This window comes from Cavia porcellus, unplaced genomic scaffold (assembly GCF_034190915.1).
Source record: "Cavia porcellus strain 051 isolate PalLab524CR breed Dunkin Hartley unplaced genomic scaffold, mCavPor4.1 scaffold_12, whole genome shotgun sequence".
Taxonomy (NCBI): domain Eukaryota; kingdom Metazoa; phylum Chordata; class Mammalia; order Rodentia; family Caviidae; genus Cavia; species Cavia porcellus.
This window is the reverse complement of record NW_026947495.1, coordinates 45,418,136-45,425,894: the sequence shown is the minus strand read 5'-3', so window position 1 is coordinate 45,425,894 and position 7,759 is coordinate 45,418,136.

Here is a 7,759-nt window from a genome sequence, read left to right as displayed (position 1 = left end):
AACATAAACAAGTCTTTTGTCCTGCATATCTGAGGAACCCAAATATGTAATTAGTCAGTTCCATGTAGTTTCAAAATGGGAACCTTTCAAATTGAATAGAAGAGAGGTGTTTTCATGAATAGTGGGTGTGTGCAATTTTGGTTTCTTTCAGCATAACACCAACCCCAGAGAAACAGTCCCAGGGCGTACCCTTGCATTTACACTAATTAACTCCTTAGGCTCCAGTGCCACATTGGCTTTAGATCAAATTTGTGATTAAAAAGGAACAGATTATTCAGTGATTATACAGGAAACGAATGCATCTTCATGAAAGGGATTCGGTTTTGTTTTGAACTGAATTTTTTAGAGATGAACTGTCCATGTTATCTTTCAGGATACTGTCTTTGAACATTCTCAGATATTCACGCTAAAATATAGATAAAGTTATTGGCAAGATATTCAAGCTTTTCAGCTATGTACATTGTATGTACAAGTAGTGATTGTCATATATTTTAAACTAATTTAGTCAGTTCACACAAATCCTAGAGAAATAGCACAAGTGAACAATTGACCATGTTAGTTTGCATTACTGTAACAAATATTTAAAAGTAATGAATTTATATGGAGAAAAAGTTTATTTTGTATAATTTTTATTTGATTTTAAAGAGGATAGGACAACAAAATAGTCACAATAAACCAGTGTAAGAGACATGGGACTTCAAGGCATTATAAAATCAACAATAGGCATCATAATGCCTCTTGATGTCTTCAAAATAGCTGCAGATAATTTTGGACATAGTAAAAATCAAACATTACAGAATAGAATAGAGACAATAAAAACAAAACAATGAATGCAATAAAGGACTTCAAAACGAGACAATAATAGTAAATAGTAAATCCAATATTGCTACCATAGTACTTCTTGTTATCTTTGAAATATCTGCTCCTGCCTTCCAATTTGACATAATCAAAAAAAACACAAGAAAATAAAAGCCAACCCAACAAACAATGGAAATGATATAGGACTTCAAAAACAAGACAATGGACCCAACCCTCAGAAGGAGATCCCCCTAGTAGCCACACTGCATACCACTATTCTCTGAAACTGTAATCAGACCACTAGTTCTAGACCTGCAATAGTGTGTCACACACCAGGCACCACAGACATCCAATTTCATTTCACCTTCATAGCTATCATTACAGCTTGTGTTTTTCTGGACAAGCTGGTTCTTTATGGTGGTGGTGGTGGAGTTGGTACTCCCTGTTTGCCAGCCCATGCTGGAAGGGACCTGGAGTCTGGCTGTTCCAGTCTGGTGGTGGCCTGTACGTGGTGCTGGTTCTCAGACTGAATTTGCTTCCTGGGGTAGCCTTCTGTCCACCCTCAATCTGCAAGTGGCCAAAAAGTTAAAGTTTCAGTTCATTATCCTTGACTTCGTTGCTTTTAGTCTTTGAACAAGGCAGCAAATCATGGCAGGGAGCATGGGGCAGAAAAAAAAAATGCTCACCTCATGGCCAAGACTGGAAAAGAAAGGCAAAGGCTGGTCTAGATTAGGGTGCTGCTGTCTCCTACCAGGGCACGCTCCCCAATGACTGGAAGATCTCTGACCAGGTTCTGTCTCTCGCAGTTTTTCCCTTCCTTGCAGTAGTGCCAGGTTAGAGCTCACAGTTTAACATATGGGTATTAGGGAGGTATCCAGAACCAAACTGTAGGCAGCAATGACCTTTTTAGAAGTCAAGGGATATTGCTATGCAAAAAAACTATGGTAAAGCTAAGAAAAGCTGAGAGCATAATGATTAAAGACTCAGGTAAATTATCATATTACATATTAAGTGTTTCCCATGAAAATATATGTATATAAATTGCATCTTTAAAATATGGATTTTTAAGAGGAAAAATAATGCTGATGGCGTAATGGCTTGTCAAAGTTGAAGACATGGATCAAAAGATTCTACCCGAGTTCATCTTACAAAGGTCTATGCATACTATTTTGTGCAAATGGCAGTGGGTACTTGGTTTTGCGTGTTGACAGATAGCTCTCTAACAACTGTTAGAAGGGATTTTTCTTTCCTCGTGCCAATGTACTTATAACAATTTTCCCTCACCCACACTCCACCTAATAAGATGTCATGTTATGAATATGATTTATGAATATGATTTGAGTACTTTCTAAGTCAAGTGAAGTAGAAAATAAGCGAACTTGTGACTCAGTAATAAAGGATTCACTTTGCTTTGTCGTGGGTTTAAAATGTTGACATAGCTCCTGCAGGACTCCTGTACTTCTGTGCTGTTGTCACAGCTGCAGCGTGTTGTCCTGACGCAATAGCTGCTGAGATAGCAAGTGCACGGCTGCAGCTCTGCCCGCTCCGTATCACCTGGTCATACCGTGGACAGTGCTTGGTTTCTCATTCTTCACCTTCTTCAGCTATGCTAGGGAATTTTTTTCAAAAATGAAGGCATGATTCTTTCTCTTGGGACAATCTTGCAGAGTTTAGAAGTGTACTCAGAACTTTGAGTAACAGCATCCTGGCAGGAATATACCATAGATAAAAGTAGTCATTCATTTTTCTTCCTTGTATCTAAGTTGATGTTCATTTAGTTTTTCTAAGTAAAACCACAACACATATCTGATTTTTTTAAAGCAACCATAATATGCAAAGAAATGGTAAAAATGTAAATATGCTTGAAGCAACATTAATTAGTTTCAAATAATAATGAAATTTGTTTAATATGTGCAAAGTAATGATTTAAACAAAGATGTTTCACTTGAAACTCGGTCAACTCCCTGATAATAGATGTAAAATTAAGTAAGGCATTGGTGCATGCCTTATTTGGAATGAACAAGTAAAAGAACTGGAAAAAAATTAATGCAATTAAGCTTATTAAAATGTTGTATCATCCTCTTACAAGTTAGGATCATTTGCTCAAAGAAAAAAGGATACCAGCCCGTTAAGAGCATTGGTTTGATAAATATTTATTGAAATATAATGTCTCATTTCCTATGGGTATCTCTCAACCATGCTCAGCATTTTAAAGCTCCCAATGGTAGCCAAATGACTGCTTTAGAAAAGCAAGAAAATTCTAATTGCCCAGCCAAAGTTGAAATGTGCTCAGAGGACTGTACCCTATGTTTATCAGTTGCAAGTAACGTCAAGAGGTAAGATATTTGATGAGGGAGATTTCTCATCTATGAAATGCTGTTCTCATTTGTCCCTTTGGGGATTGTAGCTGTCAAAAGGGGGAAAAAACAGCTGTGTTGACAAAAGAAAATCTTTATCCAAAGACGACTGTAAAAATGTCTACCTAACCAATTTTTTTTTTTAAAGGTTGTAACCCTTGGCTAAAGAATATAAGCACCTCTTTTTAGTAAACCTTTTAGTAAACCACATGTGGTCAGATAGATTGGTGTAGTGATCACCAGGCATTTTGTGATGACTGAGACTTGTACTGACCACTCAGATGAGATCAGTAGACTGAGAGATTTTGAGGCTGACATCATATGGGGAAACCATTGGCTTCTTTTTTTTTTTTGAGTCTTCAATACAAAGATTTCAGTTCTGCTGATAGCCTTGGGTGGCCTTCTAACTCTCTAAGTTTGCTATTCTCATAGAAAAACTTTGGCTATGTTCTGTCACAGATAAAGCATTTTACTTTATGTGTGTGACCTGATGCTATACTGACAATAATGGAAAAAAGTGTCTGAAACTTTTATTTAAGCAGTTACTTCATTTTAGCTTTATAGGTTGTCTTAATTAAATATATTTTAATATTTTTATATATTATATATAAATATTTTTCTATATAAAATATATAGCTATATATAAAGCTTTTATATATAAATAGCTTTTATATATAAAGCTATATTTAATATTTTATAACATAGAAGAGCAGAATTTAAATATCTAATTAAAAATTAGATTCAATATTTGAGTCCATTTGAAAAGCAGAGGCCTATTTAATTGTTTGTGGATAACTATGTTTTCTTCTAATTTAAACATTTGCTTAATAATTTAAAAGATCTTTTAAGCTAACGTCTATTTATTTTTAGGACTTCTTGGTAGTTATACATATAGAATTAACCAGCAATTTGATAACATAGGTAGATTAGACTTATAGTAAGAACAGTTATTTCAGTTATTATTCAACTAATAACATGAGGGCTTTCAAATTTTATTTTTTAAACTCTTACAGTTTCAAAGATAAGCTCCGTTGGCAATTGGCAACGATGGTAAATCTTTTTAACTGGCCTTGATTTGTTGCAAAGAATAGCTTCATAATAGTTTCATGTTGGAATTGTATATGTGCTTGACAGAATGTGTGTGGGGTGTGTGTGTGGCATGTGTGCACATGAGAGGTGAAACCATTCCCACCAATTGCCTTTTGAATAGCACTTCTTTTAGTAATTAGCACCCACAGAGCAAAAACACAAAACAAACCATAGAATGCCAAAAGAGGAAGAAATATTCCTTATTTTATGAATAAGTATTCCAGTGATAGAACTACTGAGCAGTAAAAAAATATTTTCTCATTTTTGCCTCTAGAACTATTTACTGCTTTAATAAAATAGTATAACCACAGAATGGAGTCTTCTCAGTTCTTGGAACTTCCCTTTCTGTTTGCATTTGCCTATAAGTGAATAAGCCATAAATGTTAAACTATTAATAAAATAAAAGATTGCATCAGATCATGTCTTTCTGACAAGGCAGGCCCCATAAATAAACTCATTAATTGAATGAGGTGCTCTTGAAGAACTAGGTTCTTCTAATGAATCATTCATTCCTGAGAGAAAAGCAAGAATATCTATAAGCTATGGTAATATTTTTAGTTTATGAACAGACCTGTGTAGGGTATGAGGAAGTAACAATGAAAAAGTTAAAACAGCAGTAAAACAATTCCTTCCCAGGACTCTCTCTAAGCGTGCTATAATTGGACAAATGATCAAGTGTCTTGAATATTTTATTTCTTCCTTTAGTAAAGTACTTCAAGCATTGCATGTGATAGGGTTAATCTGATTATTCCCATCCTATAGTCAACCTCCAAGGACTGTTTTTAAACTTCTTACAATAGCAGTGAACTCCACGTTAGACATAAAATGGGAGAAGCTTCCAGTTGAGGCCTAAGACATATGCCTGGAGAGTGGACTGGACTGGACTTACAAGGTTAGAATAACTTCACAGGGCATGGGGTTGGGAACTTACAGATGAACAGATAACTCTCTGAAAGTGTTTGAAAGATTATACATGAAGAATGGAGCCCAGCTGTTTCATACTCTGTGAGGACCAGACAAGAAGAAATGGGCTGAACTTGAAGCAAGAATTGACAAAGGAGGTCCTTAAGCTCTGGGAACACTTATGAAAAGAGTTCCTGTCCTTGTCCCTTCATGCACACTTGCATACTCAGCTGTTCATCTCAGTAATGGAGACCAGGCTGCAAGGCATTTAAGGACCTTCACAGTTTTATATAAATTTGAAAACTAATTGAACTGGGTTATGTGACTTTATGAACAAAATTTCTGATGAACTAGTCTTTCTTTCCAAACCCATGTTCTTAAAGGTCTTTCACTATGGGCAGGATATGCATAGTTTCAGTGGCAAAGCAGTCTTCATGAGCTTGTTAGTTTCTCCCGTTTTGAGTCAAAGAGACTTTACAATTAATTGACGGACATTTGATGATTTGCAATTAAGTGTATGACTCATTTATTCATTTTCTTATAAAACATTTACTGAGTGACTATTTACCTGATGCAGTTTGGTTAATTTCAGTGGAGAAAAAATAAAAACAATTACCTGTAAGTTTGTACATAAATATGTTTCTATAAATTGTTTTCCTTTTTTTGTATATAGTTTTAGCTCTTAGACTCAGTTACTGTAGATAAAACTGGAGAGAAACAGATGAGCACTTAGGATTATATTACATATCTAACTTTGTATTCTAATTTTTAACTTTTTTTAGATGTTGCCTGTTTCACCAAATTGATACTGAAAAGCACATTTTTACTTGGCTGATAGAAATTAGTTCTTTTTCTTTTAGAAATTAAGCTGCTCTCAATTTTTTATTACCATGAATTCTTTACAGTAAAAGCTTAGAAAGAAAGTTACTAAAGCAAAATGTAGAAGCACTTTCAATGTTCTTAACACTGCTAGATTGCCAACCAGAAATTTCATCAAGAGTATATGAAAATGTCCTTTTTGTTGTGCTTCACCAGTATAAACTATCAGTGGAACTTAGCAGAAATTAAACAGTTTGGAATAATATTAAATTCTGGTTTGAAGAGGACTGATGAAACTGTATATGTAGACGTCATAAGTGTGTGGGACTACTTCTTGAGTATTTCAACTAGACAAACCTTTCAAATGTATTTTTTATTTCACTTATACATCTTTATTCACTAATTGAGTGAATACTAACCAAGTGTTCAGTAAGTTCCTACTATGTGTCAAGCTATGATCTCTGTTAAAATAGTTTTTGTTTTTCAGTATACTAGAATTTCTTCCTTTGTTTGCAGTATCAGGTTTGTCTGTGTTCTTCCAGATTCTATTTTTTTTTTGCATTCACCACTGTGCTAGGTAACTTTATATGTCAACTTGATTGAGCCAGATAGCATCAGATATTTGTAGGGATGATTTGCAGGGGATTAACATTTAGATAGGTAAACTAAATGATCCAGGCAGACTGAGTAAAGTAAGTACATTTACTACTGGAAATGGGACTTACTTAATCAAGCTGAAGTTAGAATGGAACAAAATGCTAATCTTTCTCCAAGTAAGAAAGAATTTTATGTGACTACTTTTGGAGTGAAATATATCCGTGGTTTTCTTATGTCTCCAGCCTGCTGGGTCACTCTGGATCTTGGAATTGGTCATAATTGCATGAGTCAATTACTTTTAATCTCTTTCTGTCTCTCTCTACACAGATGCACCCATACACATGCTATTGATACTGCTTTTCTAGAGAACCCTAACACTCTCACTCTACTTACCAACAATGTACTGTTTTCTTTGTAATATCTCCCAAACTCCTCCTTAATGAGGTTGTTTTTCATGATCTGGTCTCTGTTTTCCTCTCTGGTCTCACTTTACACATGTTCCTCATTTACTGCACATTACACCGTACAATTTATATATATATTTAAACACCTATGTAATCATCTTCCCTCGGCCACGTCTCATGATATTCCAGCTTCTTACAATCTTATCCTCCGATTTTCCTCATCCTGTTTTAGCTCCCATCTCAGATATAATGTCTTGGAGGAATTTTTTACAATTATGTAACTCTAGTTACCCTACAATAGTACTTATAGTAACTGTAATGGGCCGTTTCCTTACTTGACTCTTCTCATGGTATGAGGAAGCACATATCAGGAATGTGTCTCCCCTTTAACTTTGGGACTCAGTTATCATTATGGTGTCTGGCATTGTCTAGGCTCTTAATAGTACTTGTCAAATAAGTAAATGAAAATATTTCAGGAGATTTCAGTGTTTCATTTATTTTTTCTATAAAAACCATTGAGGTTGCAAAACAGTTATTTTCAAGAAACCTAGTAACTCCTTTGACAGTCATATCTTTTACAGTGTTCACCATGTCAAACAAATATAACTTGTGAAATTAGCCCTCATCATCTAGAAAATGGGTTATTTTGGTACAGAGATACAGTGCTTACTGCCTTGCCCACGATTCCTTTCTGGCAAACGACGGCTCTGTGGTTCTCAGCTGGGACAGTTTTGCTTTCCAGGGGACATTTATCAATGTCAAAAGTTCTGATTGCTATGGCAGCAGGTACAG